Source organism: Carettochelys insculpta, chromosome 3, assembly GCF_033958435.1.
Source record: "Carettochelys insculpta isolate YL-2023 chromosome 3, ASM3395843v1, whole genome shotgun sequence".
In the NCBI taxonomy this organism is placed as follows: domain Eukaryota; kingdom Metazoa; phylum Chordata; order Testudines; family Carettochelyidae; genus Carettochelys; species Carettochelys insculpta.
The window spans coordinates 10543458-10563958 of record NC_134139.1 but is presented as its reverse complement, the minus strand read 5'-3'; the positions used below and the strand labels follow the sequence as shown (position 1 = coordinate 10563958).

The following is a 20501-nucleotide window of genomic DNA, read 5'->3' as shown; positions in this document are numbered from 1 at the left end:
AACAAAGAGAACGTTGTGTTTTATTTTCCAAAGCTTCATTTGATTTTTAAACATTATTTTAATAATACCATCTAGCTCTTAACCAGCTCTCAAAGCACTCTACAAGGAGGAATAGCAGGATCATTATTCCCATTTTACAGATGGAGAAACCGAGGCACATAGTAGTCACATGGTTTGTCCAAGCAGGCCAGAGGCTGAACCTGAAATAGATGTCCTGAGTCATAGACCAATGTTCTACCCAGCTCAACACTAGCAAACTTTTTAAAAACATATTCCTGATTTTCCATAGGACCTCACTGTGTCCCATCCTGCACACCTATGCATGGGTTTAATGTACCCCCCAGGCACTATCCTCCACTAACAACACATACAATACGTAGCAGTGCAGCAGGAGATGCACCCTCTGCAGGGCTGCTATTTTACCACACTCTGGAGGTGTGGAGAGTCAACAGACCCTTAGGCTATGTCTACACTAGGTATAGCAGTTGACGGCTGATACATGATTTTAGTTATGCCAACTTCGTAGCTAAAATTGACTTTTCAGCCATTGACTTCCATGGCTGTCTTCATAGAAGAGGAGTTAGGGGGTCGACCTTGACCCTGGAAAGTGCCATTTGTCGCATGCGCAAAACCACACCTCGAGGTAATGGAAATGTAGCCTTAGACATGCCTCCACAATGAGCAGGGCATTGCTGCTACACCATTGTGCTCAGGAGTGTACCCAGCACCAAGTCTGGGATTTAGCTCAAAGGACTCCCACCCTCTCGGAGTGGAAGGAAACTGGATGCAAGAGGGTGAGAGGAAGGCCAGGCAGGGCAGGGGTTAAACAGGGCCTGCTGGCCCAATCAGTCCCACCCCATTTTACCTGCAAACACTGTCAGGCCTGGAGGAGTATAAAGGGAGGGAAGCCAGTCCAGTTTGAGGCTGACCAGCCAAGGGGCAGGAGCTGGCTCTGAGGCAGCAGGGCCCGAGCCAGAGCTGTCACCCGGCTGGCCGCCAGAGGCCAGAGCCTCAGGACACTCCCCCAGTCACAAAGGGGAGGAAGCCCTTCCCAGGGAACGCTGCTCCCACTGGAGGGGAAACTAGGTTCTTGGGGCCATGCCCCAAACTTATCCAACAGACTCTTGGGTAGGGCTGAAGACCCACACCCCATGTCCCGGCAAGGAGGCCTAGCCATGAGGCCACCCTGTCACCGGTGAGAACCGCTCACACTGGGGAGCAGATTGTGATTCGGAATCAGTATCCTCTTCCCTATCGTCCCCGGGGTCAGCGTAACGATACATCATGCTGTTGTTTTTTTTAATGTAATTACCCCACACTGAGCAACAAGAGGTTAAGGGGCTGCTTTGGGCTCAGACAGCCCCACCCTACCACACCTTCAGGGCCTGCACACACTGGCAGAGCCATTGAAGGATCCAGAACAACGCCCTGGAAGGCAGAGCAGGGAACAGAGCCACCAGGCATCTTCCAGATTCTGAGAGGCCTGAAAGAAGGAAGGCTCTAACCCTGCCAAGGGCTGAGAAGAGAAAGAAAACACCCTGAAAGAGCAGCATTTCCCTCCTTCCCCCACCCCACATGGACTCAGTTTATTTGTGTTAATCCCTTTCATTTTCTTCATAGACTGTCCCAGCAGGGCAGAAATTTGGAACTGATTTGGCTGAGGGCCAAGCTGCCGGAACAGGCAGCAAGTGCTTTAAGGCAGAGGGAGCAACCGTACCACACCATTCATGGTCACATGGAGGTGTCAAGTGGTGGGCTGACTCCTGCATATTTCATCCCATACAGCTTTGGGCTTCGAGGGGGTGGAAGTGGCCCAGGAAGGGCTGCCTTAAGGTACCCTGGCTATCAGACCTCTGACAGTCCTCATCGGGCTCTGGTGAAACAGAAGGACTCGGGCTCCTCTTTTAACCCCTCACTCTGGTAGTTTAAGTATGCTAAGCCCAACCCCCTGACCAAAGGCTGTCCCACGTGGGCGTAGCTACTGTGGAAAGAACAACAGTGCCCAGAGAGACATTTATCTCCACTTGTATGCTCTCTTTGCAAGCCCTCAGCAGCCAGTGCTCTCCAGGAAGCAAAAAACTCTGATTTGACTGGAGATTCCACAAAGATATTCAAGCTTCTCTTACTATTGTCTGCCTCATTTACACCTTGAGTAGGACTAATTGTCCACATTAGCATACAGCTGTTCAATTGCAGCTTTAAACAATGCTAAAGCAACTTACAGCACTGTACACAGAACAACACTCATTTAATAGATGTATTTATCTTAAAACAATGACTGTGTTGATGTTTGGAGAATCTGAAATGTATGTACAGTATAAAAGCCATGAAATCTTGAAAAGCAAAACCAAATTCCCAGGAGAAAATGACCTACAGTAGCTGTCAATTGGTTTATTTTTAATTTATGTTTTTTTCTGTAGGCCGGAGCCTGAGCCTGTCAAAGAGAGAGAGAGAAATGCACTTGTGTATAGTGTTGGGTGCAGGGGGGAACCTTCACCTGAAAGCCCCAATCCTTTACCTATTCACAGTTGGCTCCCTGTACCATAATCTCTACCGGGATTCAGCAGTATCTGATTCTTAACAAAGGGGCCACTGTGCACCACTTCAGTTGCAGACTGAAGGTCCATTTCCAGACAGACCCACGTTGCTCCCTCTGACAAACCATCACAATGAAGGTGAATGGTGACTGGATCAGTTAGATGCCTATGCTGCTGCTGGGAGCTGAATGGCCTTGGGGCATCCTCAGGGCTCGTGTGTTCAATTCCAACCTCCGCCATGCATGAACAGACAGAATAAGGAAACCAAGTGGGGACTAAAGATAGCAGAACCCTCCCCCACAACACTGGACAGGCTGGAGATGCTGAAACATAGCCCCTTTGCATCAGCACACACAATGCCACAATGGCTAATACACTAGTGGACAGGCCTGAAGAGTGGCTGCTGGTCCTTTGGGCCCCTAACACGGAAGTGCCTAGTTTATCGTATCCACTTAGCTCTAGGTGGAGCCTCTCCTCTTCTAAATCATCCAGGTGGGCTTAGAAAAGGCCATGAGACTCCCCTGCTCCCAGTGCAAGAGTGCTGCAGAAGCTCACTTGCGTGACTCTTTTCTTGTCATGTTGGATCTAGCAATGGGGCCTCTACCAAAGCATGAACTTCACCCACACCGCACAAAGATTTCAATGTGGATTGTGTTTTGCTCCCCAGGACCCAGCGTGACCAGTCCCTGTTGTAGGAGCAGTCACGATTTGTATAACCTATAGGTTTAAAAGGTAAGTTACACCTTCCGCCTCCCTGTGGGAAGGTTTGTAGGATGAGTGGGCTGCCTGAGCAGCGGGAAGGGCAGAGCAGCTCCCAGGTAGACAAGGCATCTGGGACTCCGATCAGGCAGCAATCGCCTGCCCAGAGTTTGGACACTGCCCGAGGTGGGGTGTGACCAACCAGAAATGGACAATTCATCTCCAGCCACGGACCTGGAAGAGCAGGTTCTTAAAAGGGGAAAGAGCCATATGCTCTGGAGTGTGCTCACAACACTGCACCTCCTGTGAAGACCCTTTGGTCAGACCACCTGGCCAGTGGTCCACCCTGTCACACTTCAACATGCCTCGGGAAGATTTACCTCCATTGCACTGTCTGTTGCTGCACTGCAGGAAACTGACCTTGAAGACTCTTTACATCGCCAGTGTTGTGCCTGTCCTGGGAGCATGAGTATGCGAGTGTGAATGTGACGCCCTCCTCCCCTCTTCTTGAGCTTAGCTATCAGTGTAATAAACATTCTGCTTTCTGCCAGACTCTGGTGGGTCATTAGTCCTCCCTAAGCTTAGTAGCTGGCCCAGTTTTGGGTAACAGTCTGCAGGCTGGGTTGGGACCAAACCTCAGCTGGTGTAAGGCAACACAGCTGGTGTAAGGCAACACAGCTTCGCTGACTTCAACAAAGCAATGCTGATTTACACCAGTTGAGGCTCTGGTCCTAGGTCTTACTGTAACTTTCCATATTCACTTCACAATTTCTCCAGACTCATGCAGAATTTTCTTCCATACCCCAGAGATGTTAGATCAGCACAAGTATGCTCCACATGTTTTTATTTCTTTTTTAATTTATTTCATGCCATGCATATCACTGTAAATGCATTTCAAAATGCAGCATACTTTAGTGCAGACTATATTCTTTGTTATTTAAACATGGTTTTTTTCTAGTTCTGATGTAAGAAAGGAAAAAATATAAGTTTTTTTTTTTTTCAAGTGCCTTTTCTGTGGAAGTCCCATTTGGGATACATCAAAACTAAGGGCAGTCTCAGCAGAGGAGGCGGAAAAGAAATGAAGAAAGCTAAGTGCACCACTCAATTAAATAACTGCCTGTGCAGGGCTGGTATTGAGCTTGACTTTGAATGAAACAAAATAAAGATGCAATGTCAAGTCTCTCTTTGACTTTGTGCCTGAGAGACACTCAAATATGGGCAGGGACAAAAGCGGTGAAATATGGAAGAGTTGCACATTGCACTAATGTTTATCAGATGGATAATGGGAATAAGATTCAAAATGGGCAGAGGAGGGCTAGGCTTCAGATGTAATTAAAGAAAGATGGAGAAGAAAGGACCTTTTAAAAAAAGAGAGATAAGGTAAGCAAGAAACTGAAAAGAGGATCACTGATTAGAGAACGAAAGGACAGCACAAATGGAAACAAAGAGCATAAATTTAAAGAAAAAGACTATCAACAGAACTGAACAGGGTGAAAAAAATGCTATATTCAGTGAAGCTGTGAAGATTGTGATAATCAGCATAGATCCACAGAAAGCTACCTGAGTATCTGGTCCTAAATGTTAAGGATCATATGGCAAAAGCCTTTGTCTCACCCCACAAGAAGTCCCACTGATAGCTTGTGGTGTCAGGCAGTATTCAACATGAGCTCAGGTATTCACAATGCACTACTGCTAAATCCAAGAGTTCAAAAGTATCTTGAACACCTTTACGGAAAAAAAAAAGATTTTCAGAAGACCGAAACATTTTAGGTGCTGTTTATTTGTATCCTGTTCTTTGAGTCTCAAGAGTTCATGTTTTTCCATTTTTCCCAGCAACTAAGAGGACTAGAATTTTTTCAAAATGAAAGCTGAGTTGCTTGTGTCATAACAGGATTTCCAACACTGAGTCTTTCCAAAAAAAAACAGCAGGTGTCACACAATAAAATCGTGAGAGATAGCAACATAGTGGCAATGTGGTTCTAAGAAAGCTACAGATGTGAAGGAAGAAATTCTGCATACACAAATAAAGGAAAAGGATTTAGAAAACACAAAGGATTGAGAACTGCTTGCAACAAATGGCTGTAACAGTGAAAATATGGAAGAGAATGAAAGTAGTGCAGGTTGAAACTCTTTCGTCCTGCACTCTCTCGTTCAGCAACATCCCTTGTCCAGCAGGACCACAGGTGTTGCTGGATTAGAGGGGGCCTGGACCAGAGAGCTCCAGGGGAACCCTGCTGGTGATAGAAAACCCATCTGGTAGCCTGCTCTGGGGAGCCCCAGGGGCAGCCCATCTCTGAGGAGCCCAGCTGGGATTGGGGATCCCCACTATGGGGAGCCCAGATGAGTCATGGCGCACTACCATGAGCCCTGTGTTGGAAAGCTGGAAGGAGCCCAGCTGGGTAACCAAGCCCTGCTGGCAGCCCCACAGTGGAGCCCATCCAGGCAGCCTGGGGCAGGGAGCCCGCGGTGGCCAGGAGAAGAGCCGGATAGCAAGCTGGTGGCACCCCAGGCTTGAACTCCCCTCATTCCCCTGGTTTGGGACCACTCAGGTCCCAAGGGTGCCAGATAAGGGAGGTACAACATAGAAGAAAAAGAGATTACCATGGAAGATGGAGAAATGCACACAAGGAGACTGTCAGAAGCTTGTTACTGTAGGATTAGCCAAGTATTTTATTTAAAAAATAGAGTAAATGGATATTAATTCATTTTATGATAGCACTGCTTGACCTCTCCTAATGCAAACATGTAACAAGAGCCTTTTAACTCAATAAACAAACATCAAGAATACATACGAACAACAAAAAGCCAACCAGATCAATACGCCACAAAAGAATGAAGTCAGCATCACCAGCATTTGTACCTTAGGGCACGGGATCCCCGTAGGAAGGGATTGTAAGAACAGGGCAGTGTAGTTCTAAGGACACTTTCCGGGGTCTACAAAACATGGGCCATCTGAAAAGGGGATGTAATTAAAGCCCTTTTTTTAAAGAGTGGGATCTCTGAATTCTTGTTGAGGTCTTTTGCTCATAATCATATTTTGGGTATGGCAGTCCAGCACATGAGGGTTTTTGGCTAGTGCACAGACTTTTAAAGCTGGTATTTAGGAAGAAGCTATGTGAGCTGTGAGACCATATGCCCCATTTCCTGGTTATTAACAAATATTAGAACTGAAGACTACATTTATAAATACAAGGTGTGTGACGTAATATCTTTTTTTGGACCAGCTTCTACAGGTGAGAGAGACAAGGGACAGAAGTCAGTCCAATAAAGCTATTACTTCACCCACCTGGTCTTTCTAATGTCCTGGGACCAGCATGGGTACAACACCACTGCCTACAACTATAGATTATTTATGCAATTACTGTTACACGTGCATCCTAAATGGTCAAAACAGTAGCCCTTGTAATTTGCCACCTAAAGACAAGAGAATGAGGTAAACACACAGTGAAGCCAAAATATGCTTCCCATCTTTACTACTAGGCAGAAAAATACAACAGTTCAATTGCTGCAAAACTGACAGGCTAAATCCTGCTGCCACGGAAATCAACAGGCATGGGATTGGAACCATGGTGCGTCCTAGAGAAGCCATGAAAGCCATGGCAATTGTCAAGCAAAAACAATACAAGTGCAGCCATGCCCTGAGTAGAGACATGGAACCATTGTTACCATGAGCTACTAATCTTGCAAGAGAATAATGTCTCTTCATTCAGCTACCACAAAATCACTAAGAAATGAAGTTTACTCCTGCTATGTTTGTTTTCAGCTAACATCAACCATCCACACAGAACTAGATTATGCAGCCTCACTTTTCTGGGTGAACATATTCTCACAGAAACAGCAAATTTTGCAACCCTTCCCATGCTGGGGAACATCTACACAAACACTCTCACCTGAATTCAGCAGAGAAACACAATTTATATTCAATCACTCTTACTTTTATTAGTTAATTTTCACTTCCCAAAACTGAGCTAAGCACTCCATATTAACATTAGTTAACGAGGCAAAATTCTACATTAATGTGTTTCAGGAGTTTGGCTTAACAGTGGATGGCACAATATAGATATTTATTTCCACATACCATACTCACTCATATGAGGAACTTACATGCATTTATATACACATTATGATCATGTAACCACATTTAATGATTATGGATCAGATTACATAACTTTTACTCATGTTGAGGATCAGTTCCACTCTGGTTACACACTGTTGCGTATTCATAATTGACAGGTTGTGCCGCTCTAGTTTGGCACCCTCGGGACCTGACTGCTGCTGAAGCAGAGAATTTACTGAAATATAAGAGGTCAGTATGGTCCAGGAACATTACCAGCACTTCTACTGCTTACTGGTCTCTTAAAAGACATGTAGAAGCAAACTACAGGACTGGTGGCTGGAAACAAACTTTTTGGGATCACAGGGAACTTGGCCACACCCATGGTAAGTGGAAAACTGGATAACTAAGATCATGCTGGACCAGAGACTTCCAAACTAGAGAGGTTCAACTTGTACATACTGAGGCCCAATTCTACGATTCTTATATTGTGCTTTTACTTGTAAACAGCAGACACGCATAAAACTAAGGATTGCATCATGAATTTCTGAGCCAGAGTTCCTCAATAAGATCATTGGCACACAGTTTAGTTTATGAAATTCCGTATGACACTTGAGCCTATATTAAGACTACACAGTAACTGTACATGCCTGTATTGACATCTGCAGGGGATGAAACTGCTTACCATATACTATATAAACCTGCCCAGCTTCCCCCCCAAAAACCCACAATTCTATTTCACCATGTTGAGTTCCAGCCTGGTGAGAAACTATGTTATCGTCCCACTATAAACTATATTCATCTTTCCTCCATGTACCATGTCACACTACATCGTAGGCTGCTGTGAAGTGCCTAGCACAACTCTGGGCAGATTTGTCTTCAGTGGAGCTAAATCAATTTATGTTAGCAGAGGATTTGGTTGAATAAGCTCCACTGTAATCTGCATTAATTACATAATAACAAAATCATGTTGTTTCCTGATAATTACAGCCGGCTCACAATTTCTAAATAAAATATTCTACTTCCGTGATGTTGAAACTATCCACGGGAATATGTTGGCTGACAACATTCAGCATAAATAAAGTGTTTTGATGTCAGAGTGCTGTATTTTGACATTTTTGTGATGTTTTGATTTTTTAACATCAAAATGACCTGCTTCAATTTCTTTTAAATCATAAAAAAACTGACAGTCAAAATCAAAAATCAAATATTTTAATTTGACTAATCTGAAGCAATTATTTTTAAAAATTTTGTTTGCAGGAAATTTCTAAATTTGACTTTTTATTCTGATTTAGAATTAAAACAATTTTTTAAATCCAAGAATTTTCTGTTAAATGGAAATTACATAGCACTGTTATGGTGGGCTGGTCGACTATGAGGGATATTGATCAAGTTACACAACTTCAGCTATCCGTTGAGTATGAAAAATTAAGTAGAAATGAGTTTGTCATGGCTTATTAAGACAAATTCTTGTCAAAATAGTTGTTTATGGGTCAGATTTTCATCTTGTATAATTGAGGTAGCTGCACTGAAATAAACAAGAGTTAGGCTGGTTTACACCAGCTAAGAATCTGACCCCATATATTCAGGATTAAATATAGATTCAGAGTTTGTGACTCACACTCATCTCAAGAGCGAATAGGGCACATCCAGAATTAGAGATTTCAGTAGAAAGCTCCAACTCCAATTACATGTGAGCTGCCCCAGATATTAAATTCCTTGAAACGACCAATGAACAGGAAAGACCGAAATAGAAAAGGTGTTTCTTCAGTCAGGGCTACACCATCAACCGTGCTCTCCCTTTAGTTTAGCATTACTGCAGGGGCACATAGAAAAGCTAATTTCCTCATCACAAAAGGATATCTTTCTGGGGTGGGAGGATTAAAGGCTCTCAGGCTTTTGCCTGATTCCACTGCAGTGTTGTTGGTCTCAGGCTGTAAAAAGAGACAAGGTAAACAAGATAATATCTTTTATCGCATCACCATGGAGGAAAGGACAAGTTTCTGAACTTCACCATGCAATTCTTCAGGTCATGAGTGCATGAAAAGATGTATACCAAATGGTGTGTGGCAGCATCATAAAATTGACTCCTTTGTCAATAACAGAAGTTCAGGGTGAAATCCTGACCCCCTTGAGGTCAATGGCAAAACTCCCATTTAAGTCAGAACTTCAGCTGTGATTCCAAGAGGTCAGGATTTCACCCACAGCACATGCACAGATAGTTTTTGTTTCTGTGATCAGAATGTAGTCTTTGTTCTCTACTAAACCTGCCTTTTCAAAGTATGGATGTAACACCGAGAGACCCAGATTGTCGGCAGAAGGGATTAAACCGGCAATCATAGGGGCTAAAACCCTGTGCTCTACCACATGAGATAAAAGGCTGGCTGGCTCTCCGCCAAGGCCGTAGAGCTGAGACTTCACTACCCTTGTACTTGGTCTCAGTGCCTCTGGATTACACAGGTATTTAATGAAAATAGTACAGGACCTTCATAAGTTAAGTTTTTCTTATTAAACCCTAAATTGCAATTCTGGGTGTCAAATTCTTTCTGTTCTTTTTATCTGCCCCTTTTTTCCCTGTTAGGTTCTTAAACCATGAGTTGCTAAAAAACAAACCAAAAATATGTTATGATTGCTCTCATGCTAAAGGTTGCCTATATTTCCTAAACTCACAGTTCCCTTCTCGCTGCTTGGGTATATTTCAAAGCAATTATGAGCTCTCCTTGTACTGATAGGAGATATCTGATGTGGCAATAGCTAAGTATTTTTCAAACGAAAGGCATCAAATGCCTTGTCAGTTCATAAATACCTAAAACATGTTTGTGTATTAGCACCAAAAACGTAACTGTTTTCCAGAGGGGTAATCAAAAGTTAGCACAAGAATAAACATATAAAAAAGCTGTGCCATTCTGGATTTGTCCTCATTTTCAGCAGAACCCAGTTAGCAATTTACTTTGGTCACGATTGAAATCTTTGTCTGACAATGCCAGAAGGACCCTCTAGAAAAGTTGCCAGCAGGCACAAAGAGAAGATGCATTCTATTCAGCCACTTATTGGTAGGGATACAAACCAATCTCTGGCTGTTAATGGCACATGTTGCTCCCCATATGTTTACTGTAATACATACCTTAGGAAAAGAGAGCAACTTTTCAAACGGGGAGGTAAAGCTACAAAGCTGCTAAAACAGCCTGAAATTTGGCTGTGTATAGAAAAGCCAAACCCTGCCACCAGCTGTACAGGTTCACTAAGCAGAGAAGCTAGGTGAGAGGCACACTCCTATATATCCTACAGCAGCGTTTCTCAACCTTTTAATAAGTATCCCTTTTTCTATATATATGTAATTGCAGAACCTACAATCTTCAGACACACAATTTTTTTTTCTACCACTGCAACGTATTTGTTTGAACAACTTAATCGTAACAGGTTAGTTGGAAGAAATTGCCTATAGGCAATAAACTTGCCACTGTACTTAAGATCATGCAAAAAGGATAAACAAAAAAAATTACATTAACATAAAATAAATTCAATTTTTGTATTAATTAAAAAAGGTTGAGACACACTGATTTAATGCACCCTCTGGGAGAGCGCTGAGTACCCCCCAGGGTACACATATCCTTGGCTGAGAACCACTGTCCTATAAAGCAGCAGGGCAGGATTCTAACCTAGCACTCAAGTGACATGTTTGGACACAGGCTAATTCCCCATCTGGTGCACGGCAAGCCAAGGCACTATCTATTTTCTTACAGACCTGGTGAGGCTCCTCAGGCCTGGCCATAGGGCAAGGGAGTAAGGTGGTTTTAACCCCTTGTCTTCAGGGACCCACACTCCAACTGACTATAGCACCCACGGCCCACCAACTGTGCCCTGCTGTCAGCATGTCGCCTTGGGCATCGCCCATTGGCCATCTCTGAGGCTCCTCTGAATATGTTGCTGTGCTGACGGAGGGCAGCTGCTATGACCAGAGAGGTGGCGCCGGAGCTGCATACAGTGCTTCTGACTGCACCTTCACACTCCCCAAGCCTTCCTGTCCTGCACTGGCAGTTAGACTCCAGCACCGTCTGCTTCCTGCAGCTCAGAGAAAGAAAGGCAGAGCTTTACCTGAACTCTGCAGACAGGCATGCCAGTGGAAGGATCGCTCGGACTGAGGTGACAAGGAGAGGGTGAATCATGAGGGCAGCGCTGCTGTGGGTGCTACTTATAAAAAACACACAGACCAACTTCCACAAAGGCCCATTCGCAAATGTGTTTATCCCTAAAACAAGCCCTGTATTTAGCTCTGACAAGCCGGCACAGAGGAAATTCTGAATTCCTTGTCTCCAAACACCTACAGAAAAACCAGCACCCACCGCTCTGGCACCCAGAGCTTCAGCATTTCTGAAGTGGTGTGGAAAAGAGAGATCCTCAGCTGCCTCGATACAACTAACGAGCGCGTATTTATTGTGGAGCTGTGACAATGGAGAGACAAGTCCTCTGCAACCCTCCTCCAGTCCAGCAGCATGCAAAACGTAAGAGCCACCGCCTGCCTGCAGGAGGGAGAGAACAACGCTGTGAAGTTCTGAATTCGCACCAAGTTTCCCCCAATTCCTGAGTGCCCCTCCAAAGGAGCAGCAAGGCCAGCACCGGAGAAAGTACCTCAGGGATCCTCAACAGGCTGTTCTTTTGGAGGCACTTGGCCTCCCTCTTGGCTTCACAGCCCATTGTGGCTTTCCCTGACATTGGAACGCCACTGGGGCCATTCGCCCAGTGCTTCTTGCATGTGCACATCCCACCAAGTAGGATTCTGCTTCCCAGAGAAGTCTCAGGGAGATGGAGAACACAATACTCTAGGGCCCAGTGCTGCACGTTCACTCCCAGTGCAACACAAGGCATGCCCCAGCACCACGCCCAGGAACACAGGGAGACAGTGCTTGGGAATCATTGGATCCCTCTCCCTGCACAGAAAGTCCCCTCCCTGTGTGGCTCTGTGGAAATCAGCTTCTCACTGAGGCAAGCACAAATCCATCTCAGCCACTGCAGCGAGGCGGTTCCACCTCAAATCCCCTCCAGTGCCAACACATGCCATGGCAGGCAGGCCAAGCCTCAGCTTCCCTTTCTGCCCACCCATGAAAGGAACAGTGAGGCAAAAACTTATTCGCCAACATCAGGGTTGTAAACTCCCAAAATCCTTGTAGTAAAACCACTCTCCAGTTGCCATAACAAAGGACAATGATTGTTCTCATTCCCCTCCAAATCACCCACCAAAGAGTGACCAGCAGCACTTTATTCCCCATTCCTTCTGCCCCTGGTCCGGGGCCCGGCTCTCCAGACTTCTCTGCCTGACAGCGACCAGCCTCCTTCCTGCCTTTTACCTCAGGAGCTCTCCTCCTGCCATGTTCCATTCTTCTGGGCCTCCCTGCCAGGGAGTCCTACACTTGCTCAGGAGGAGCCAGCCACATACAAAAACCCGCTTGTTTGTGGGCTCTGGCTCTCAGGAACAAACCGTTTTCTCCCCTTTTCCTGGACACAACCCCTGCACCACTTTTCCTGCAACTCAGCAGGGTTTCCCCGAACTGGCCAGTCCTCCCCTACAGCTTTCTTCAGCACGACTTCCGCCCCTCCAGGTCTCAGCTGTACTTAGCATTCTCATTCACGCAGCTCCTGCAATCACTTCCTCGCTGCTTCCTGTCTTGAGTCTCAGGGAGCTCTTACCCACCCATCCTGTGTCTGACTCCTCTGATTCCCCAAGTTTCTGACACAGAGTTTCCTTCCCTCTTGGACTCAACTGCCCTCTCTTATGGCTTGAAGGGCCAAGGTCACCTTGTGACAATCACAGCTTGAAAGGGACCCGATGTGGGGATCCAACTGCAGCCAGTGATCCACAGCTCGTGTAAACTGTCATAGCTGCCATGACTTCAATGGAGTGGTGATGATTCACATCACAGTGGGGGTAGGATACGCTGTAAGCAACATTGTTTAGCTGGTTACTTTTCCCTCTGCCTGACTAGGCCCATTTGCTGCATAAGATGCAAGCAGAGATTGGACTCCTTGTACCAGTCCATATGGCCCATGAGGTGAAGCACCTTACATAAGCTATATACGGCCAATGGCTTGCCATAGAAAGAGAAAAGTGTTTTGGAAGAAGATAATGCCTTATTTACTACTATGAAAGCTCATACAATCTTTCTGAGACAAAGATTGTTTTTAAGAGCCTAACTCAACCTACAGTAAGTCTCAGAAGAGAACACACAATGGACCCATTTTCTTAAATAGGCTGGAAGGAAAACAGTAAATATGTGCAGTAAAAGTTTTTGAAAGTTTTTCAAGATGGACACATTTCCTTCCTTCCATCCTTCATTCCTTCCTTCCTTCCGTCCGTCCTAAAAATCTAATCTTGAGGTTTCTGTTTTTTACTGATGAAATGGACATTTACAAAACATTCTGTAAAAAGGCCCTGTGTATCAAAAATACTTTGGACTGAAAAATGTAAACCAGCTTCAGTTCGGAGAACTCAGAGAGCAAGCTTTAACTATTGTAGTGATTTTGAAATTCAAATATGGAATTGGTTCACAGCCGCTGAATAAATGGCAGATGTGACAATATAAAAACAAGTTTTTAGATCTCCCGACCTTCAGTTTTAACTCATAAACACCAATAAAGCACTCCTGATACAAAATAAATTAAAATTAAAATTAAAAAATAATTCAGTGTTTAGTAAATACCAGAAAAAGCACCAGAAGTTGTTACTTGAATTGAGGCTTGGAAGAATTATAAGGTTTTTTGTTTGTTTGTTTGTTTGTTTGTTTTTCAGTAAATGTAATTAAATGTCAATTTTGCTGCATAATTGCACAACAACAAAATAATGATTACAATTCTTTATTGAAGCAAAAGAATAAAAATTTACAAACTGGGAAGGTAACAAAACAGTGCTTGAGTACTTGGAGTTGGATTTAAAGTTATGTACTTTGTGTATTTGATAATGTGTGGTAATGGCTCTAGAGTGTTAACTGTTTGAATCTCAACAAAGATTGTTATTAAATAATTACTGTTTGATCCTCCTCCGATAATTTCCCACAACTGTGAAAATGGATATTGATTAAAATAGATAAAATAATCAATATTATCCTTCAAAAATATTAAAGAAAACCTCAGATAGAAAATTCTATCCAGCCTTCTTGTAAATATCGACTTGTGTACATGGAACAGGAATGCTCTCCACAAGGGTCTGATTTCTAACCCACACCAATGTGTGGAGTATTAATTGGTCCATGTAGATGCTGCTAATACACACTAAAGATTATCCAGTGTACTTTAAAACTCTGTCAAAGTACAATGGGGAACATAATGAGATTACTTTGTTATGAAAAGAAAAGTCTGGAAAGAACGAATATGGGACATTTTTCAATAACTTAAAACACGCCAAAAGTAACCCCCACCCCAAAGAAGTGAATAACCCTCCCAAACCAGAAGTCCTGCATCATTTTATGAAATATATCAGGATTTCATTTGTGCATTCACCCTGGAGAATTCTGTGCCATTTCCTTTCAGGGCATGGAGCTATTTAGTAAGGGATGGTAGAAGTCTCCATCGCCTTCCAACATCCTGTAGTCACAGATCACAGAGTGAGGTTGAGAAGAGGATCATCCATCACAGAGAAGAGAAGAGTACCTCAACATGAGGGACTGGAAGCTTGCAAATTCAGCCGGACCAATTTTATGTTCAGCATCATTGCCCCAAAAAGTGGTGAGCCCCTTAGGTGCAAATTTTTGGTCAGGACATGGGAAGAGAAACAGCTCATAGTCTAGCATTTCCCTTGAGTGCTCACAGTTAGCTCAGGACAAGAGTCCTCTCCCTCCAGCTCTTCTGCAGGCTTAGCACTTCCCCATCTTTAGCATCGGTGTCTCCCTGCCCTGCCACTGCTGAAATAATGGAACTAAACTGAATTGGTTTAACAGCTGGATCCCTCCCACCACCTTCCTAGTCATTAAACCTTTCACATTTGCTTCCATTATTTCAGCGGCAGCAGGGCAGTGACCCAGAAGAGAAGCCAGTGGCGGCAGCACCCAGAGCCGCAAGTGACTCCTTAAAGAGCTGCATGAGACTTCGGAGCCGCAGGTTGCTGACCCCTGGCTTGGGGTATTCATTCATCCGAAAACCAGGTATTCTCATCTCAAGCCTTAATTGTGGAGCTGAACTTTCATGGCCTGACCACTGCCTGTGAGCCCTCAGCTTCTATTGCCTTCCAGCAGAGTTGTTGATTCTCAGCCTTTTGCAAGATCAGGCACTGCAATATTTGTAATCTGCCTTAACTGTGTTGTGTGTATTTTTTGACTATTCTATAGGATCCTTTTGTTCATAGTTCTGTTTCTAAGCAGTTATTCTTAAAGTAGTGCCTAATGATTTCCTTCCTGGCAAGCCAGAGAAGAAAGAACCACCATGGACTCAGAAGTGTTTACCACCTTAATGATGTGCAATTTCTAGAAATATGTCCCTGGAGAAATAAAAACTTTTCAAATACTGAGGAAATTGGTAACACCTTACAGGATGCAAATGCCATTGGCAGACTGAATGTAAAGAGATTTCCATACAGGACTATTTTTCTAATAACAAAACAAAGCAAATCCAACCCTTGTAGATATGGGTATTTGGTTCCTCGCCTCCACATTAAAAAAAAAAAAAAAGTTTCAATTTCCAGACATAGTGGCTAAGCAGACTGGAAATTGGGCCATGGGAGCTGACTGCAACTCCATTCCAAATGCCAAAAGGTAGGGTCAGGAGTCCCTGCCATTATCACAATCTGTGAATGGCTCCCTCTCCTGGGAATGGAAACCCAGGAACATGCTCTGATAGTAGTAACAATTCTCATTTCCACCAGAGGCAGAGAGAACTGAACTGTATTGATGAGTAAAGCATATGCCACACAGTCAAGGCTATTGCACTCAGCCTTGATTCAAACACTCGGTGCAACTGAGAAGCCAGTATTTCATCCTAAAATACTTTTATTCTGTGTTTTCTTGTACATATGTGAAGCTATGGCTACAAATCAATATTTCAAAAGTGTGACATGAGACATGAGACATTAGCAGTGGAGAGCAAGACAATTATTAATAAACTTATTAATCTGACAGCAGTCTACATCAGTATATGACACATTGGGCCAAAAGCCAAGGTGTTGTAAGTTATTCCTTCTAGTATGATGATATGGTTCATCCAAGAACTGCTTAGTAACTGCAGTTTCATCTCAAAAGTCAGAGAGAAAAAATAATCAGTTGCCTTAAAAATCTCGCAGCAGCCTTCCAAGAGGGTCAGTTTTAGTTCCTTTTGTTCAATACACACACAAACAAAATTCCTAAAAAAAGCGGTTGAGAAGTACATGTATGCTGAGGACATCGGTATTGCTAATGTTGCTATGGAACAACTTCAAGGGAATATCCTCCAAGACATGACCACTTACTTCCAGCAATGGAGATGAACTAAATGAAACCGAGACCGTGTCCACTACTTGCTGTCACAACCATCACCTTGTCAATTGACCCACTGATCCGTGTGCTAGGATGGCTACCGCTATTCCAACCAGTTGTCACGTACTTGGGGAGTAAAACCTGACCTGACATTCAGCCTCACCTGGAGCAGCTGAAAACAAAGATCTCTTCCAGCACTGCTGTGGCACAAAAACAGTCTGGAACAGTGTTCCCTACAAGCTGAGCCCTTGGACTTCTCCCCAGGAGAGATTCAGGTGCCACACAGCTGATTAGCAGAGCACCAACAGCCACCCACAGAGCGCCTCATGTGTTTCTATTCATGGGGCACATCCACACATACCTCTTTCCATGGATGGAAAAAATCAGAGAGAAGACTGGTCTGGAGACTTCTTGAGAGCAGATCCTGAATTCAGGTCCTGAATACAAGTGGCCCTGGAGTTTGCTCCAGCTGAATGTTACTTGGTGTATATATAGGGGTGCAGTGACCACTCTCAGCTTAACTACCACTTGTATTATTTGTAGATGCTTGCATTGTACATCAACATCTAGCCCGTATGATGTCACACAGCTTGGCCAGGCCATCCATTAGATACCACTGCAGTTAAGTTTGCCTGGAGACCTCTGACAGATGAAACCCACCTGTTACAGCTCCTGTCGGCTGATGTCCCATTATCAGACAGGAAACCACATGTCATGCCAACTCAAAGACCTGCACATAATCAGGCAAGGAATACCCTAGATGCAAACCAAAGTGTGACATCACAGCTGATCTCTCGATACCCCATTGCTACAGACACTCATGCACACTTGGACAAGAGCCTTAATGTCCCTTTTCCATGCCTGCACAAGCAGCATTGCCCAGGGAGCTGAAAACTACTTTCTGGGGCTATGGCTACACTATTAATGCCATTTTGCGATCCACATATCCTGAAATATCAACTCTGGGGCTAAACACTGCGCTTGAAATAACAGCGCTGTGAGGGGGTAGCAGAAATCTTGACACATCCCTTTATTTCGAACTTTGGTGCCATTTGGACAGCACTGAGTTCGAAGTAAGGTAACTCAAAACACCTTACACAATTTGAGTTGTACAAATTGCACAACTTACTTCAATTATGGCTACAATGTAGCCGTAGCCTTACAGAGTGGAAATATCAGTAGGGGAAAAAGTCAATCATGCTAAGGGTACATCGAGACTACATGGAAGATTGACCAGTCAAGGTCCATTTTCTGGAGTTAATTTCACACACGTGGTAGAGAAGCACAAAATCGAATGATCTGGGGTCAGCAGTCAACCCTTGTACTCCTCAATATCGGAAGAAGGGAGGTAGACAGGAGACTTTTTTCCCATCCACCTCCCTCTGCGAAGATGGCCAGGTAAGTTGATTTCACATAAGTTGATTCTAGCTACTCAATTGCCATAGCTAGAATTGCATATATATAATTGCCTTAACTGTCTAGTGTAGACCTGCCCTAAGTATATTCAGGAGCCCATCACTGCACCTACATTTGTATCCTCTTGATCATAGATCTTGGAACAGGCTCAAGAACCTACTCTGAAGCTCGTTCAGAGTTGCCACAAGATGCAGTGGCTTGTCCTGGCCTCCTCTCCATGCTGTGACTGTGAGCTAGACAGAGGCTGAGCCATGAAACAACTGATAAGTGATTTGCCCAAGGTCACGCAGCAACTGATTGGCAGAGCTGGGAACTGAACACAAAGGTTCCCAGTCCACTAGACCATGCTGCCTCCCCTACAGGGTGGATGAAATTGCAATTGCAAGTGGCCACTAAACCCAGGGAATATACTTCCCCAAGAATGGGCTGGAAAACCAGCGTGATGTTTGAATGCTTGTGCGCTGATGCAATGTGGTGTGCAGTACGGAGCTGCAACAGAACAGCTAGGAGCACTGTCACGGTAATAACTGAGTTACAACTAGGGATTCAGCTTGTCTTTAGCATCATACAAAAGCTCATGAATTCTCAAGTCCTTCATTTCATAGACAAGAAAATGACTCAGGACACTGGATTGGGCCCCACACATGAGTTAATACTGGAGTGTGGTAAGGAGAATGCTTTGTGGAAGGATCCCACCAGGGGATAAGTGACAACATCAGGACTGAGAAGTCATGATAAACTATTTGGTTGTCTTCCAGCTTTAAATCTCCCAATGAGCATGTCTGAGGTTTCTTTGGAATCCTGCCCTGTTCCACTGAATTACATGACTGTGGTCTCACTATGAAAGTTTTGTTTCCTTCACAGTTGGGAGTCTGCGCTCAGCAGGAATTATTTCCTGAAACACACAAGTCAGCTTGATTGGTGCAGCTAGGAGCTGCATACAGACAGCCTCCCCCCTGCTCCCCACTATTAACAGTGGGAGTTTGCAAAGACACAACACTACTGATATACCAGTTAGATTAGCTCTCTACAGTCATGAGCCATTGGTAGCAGATTTTAAATTAAAAAAAGTGTTTCTTCACATAGCATATAGTAGGTCTGTGGAACTCCTGGCCAGAAGAGGTTGTGAAGACCAGGACTTTAAAAGGGTTCAAAAAAGAACTAGATGCATTCATGGAGTTTAGGTTCATCAATGGCTATTAGCCAGGATGGGTAGGAACAGTGTCCCTCGCCTCTGTCAGAGGCAGGAAATGGGTGACAGGCGAGAGATCACTTGGGCTACGTCTACACGTGCAGCCAACATCGAAATAGTCTATTTCGATGAATAACATCTACACGTCCTCCAGGGCCGGCAACGTCGATGTTCAACTTCAACGTTGCTCAGCCCAACATCGAAATAGGCGCGGCGAGGGAACGTCTACACGTCAAAGTAGCACACATTGAAATAGGGATGCCAGGCACAGCTGCAGACAGGGTCACAGGGCGGACTCAACAGCCAGCCGCTCCCTTAAAGGGCCCCTCCCAGACACAGTTGCACTAAACAACACAAGATACACAGAGCTGACAACTGGTTGCAGACCCTGTGCCTGCAGCATAGATCCCCAGCTGCCGCAGAAGCAGCCAGAAGCCCTGGATTAAGGGCCGCTGCCCACGGTGACCATAGAGCCCCGCAGGGGCTGGAGAGAGAGCATCTCTCAACCCCCCAGCTGATGGCCGCCATGGAGGACCCAGCAATTTCGACGTTGCGGGACGCGGATCGTCTACACGGTCCCTACTTCGACGTTGAACGTCGAAGTAGGGCGCTATTCCTATCTCCTCATGAGGTTAGCGACTTCGACGTCTCGCCGCCTAACGTCGAAGTTGGTGCCGCTACTTCGAAGTAGCGTGCACGTGTAGACGCAGCTTTGATGATTACTTGTTCTGTTCTCTCCCTCTGAGACACCTGGCATGGGCCTCTGTCAGAAGACAGGATACTGAGCTAGATGGACCTTTGGTCTGACCCACCGTGGCTGTTCCTGTGTTAATGGTAGAACTGAGGGAGGCAGGAGCAGAATCCAAGAAAAGAATTTGAGGAGGACCTGTTTCAAAAGAAGGTACAAAGCATTTTGCAAATAGTTTTCGTCATGTTAGTGTATTCACAGGCAGAGAATAACCTGCTACCTTTCACTCTGGTGTACCCCAAGAGAGTCACTTTAAACTGAACTTTCGTGCAGCACACAAAAAGCACTACATCTTTCAAGAAGCCTCTCTCTCCAAACCAAAAAGTTATAATCGTGGGAGCTCATAAAGACTCAAATACCACCACACTTGAGACCTATCATATTTGTGCAGGCTATTTCTCTCAGGGGACTGTTAAGAATA

The 20501-nt window shown here is 44.6% G+C and overlaps 1 protein-coding gene across 5 annotated transcripts in view; it reads right to left on the bottom strand.

Annotated features, from left to right (window-relative positions):
* PLCB1 (phospholipase C beta 1) overlaps positions 1-20501 on the bottom strand; it is a 746723-nt gene that overhangs the window by 537917 nt on the left and 188305 nt on the right. The window lies entirely within an intron of this gene.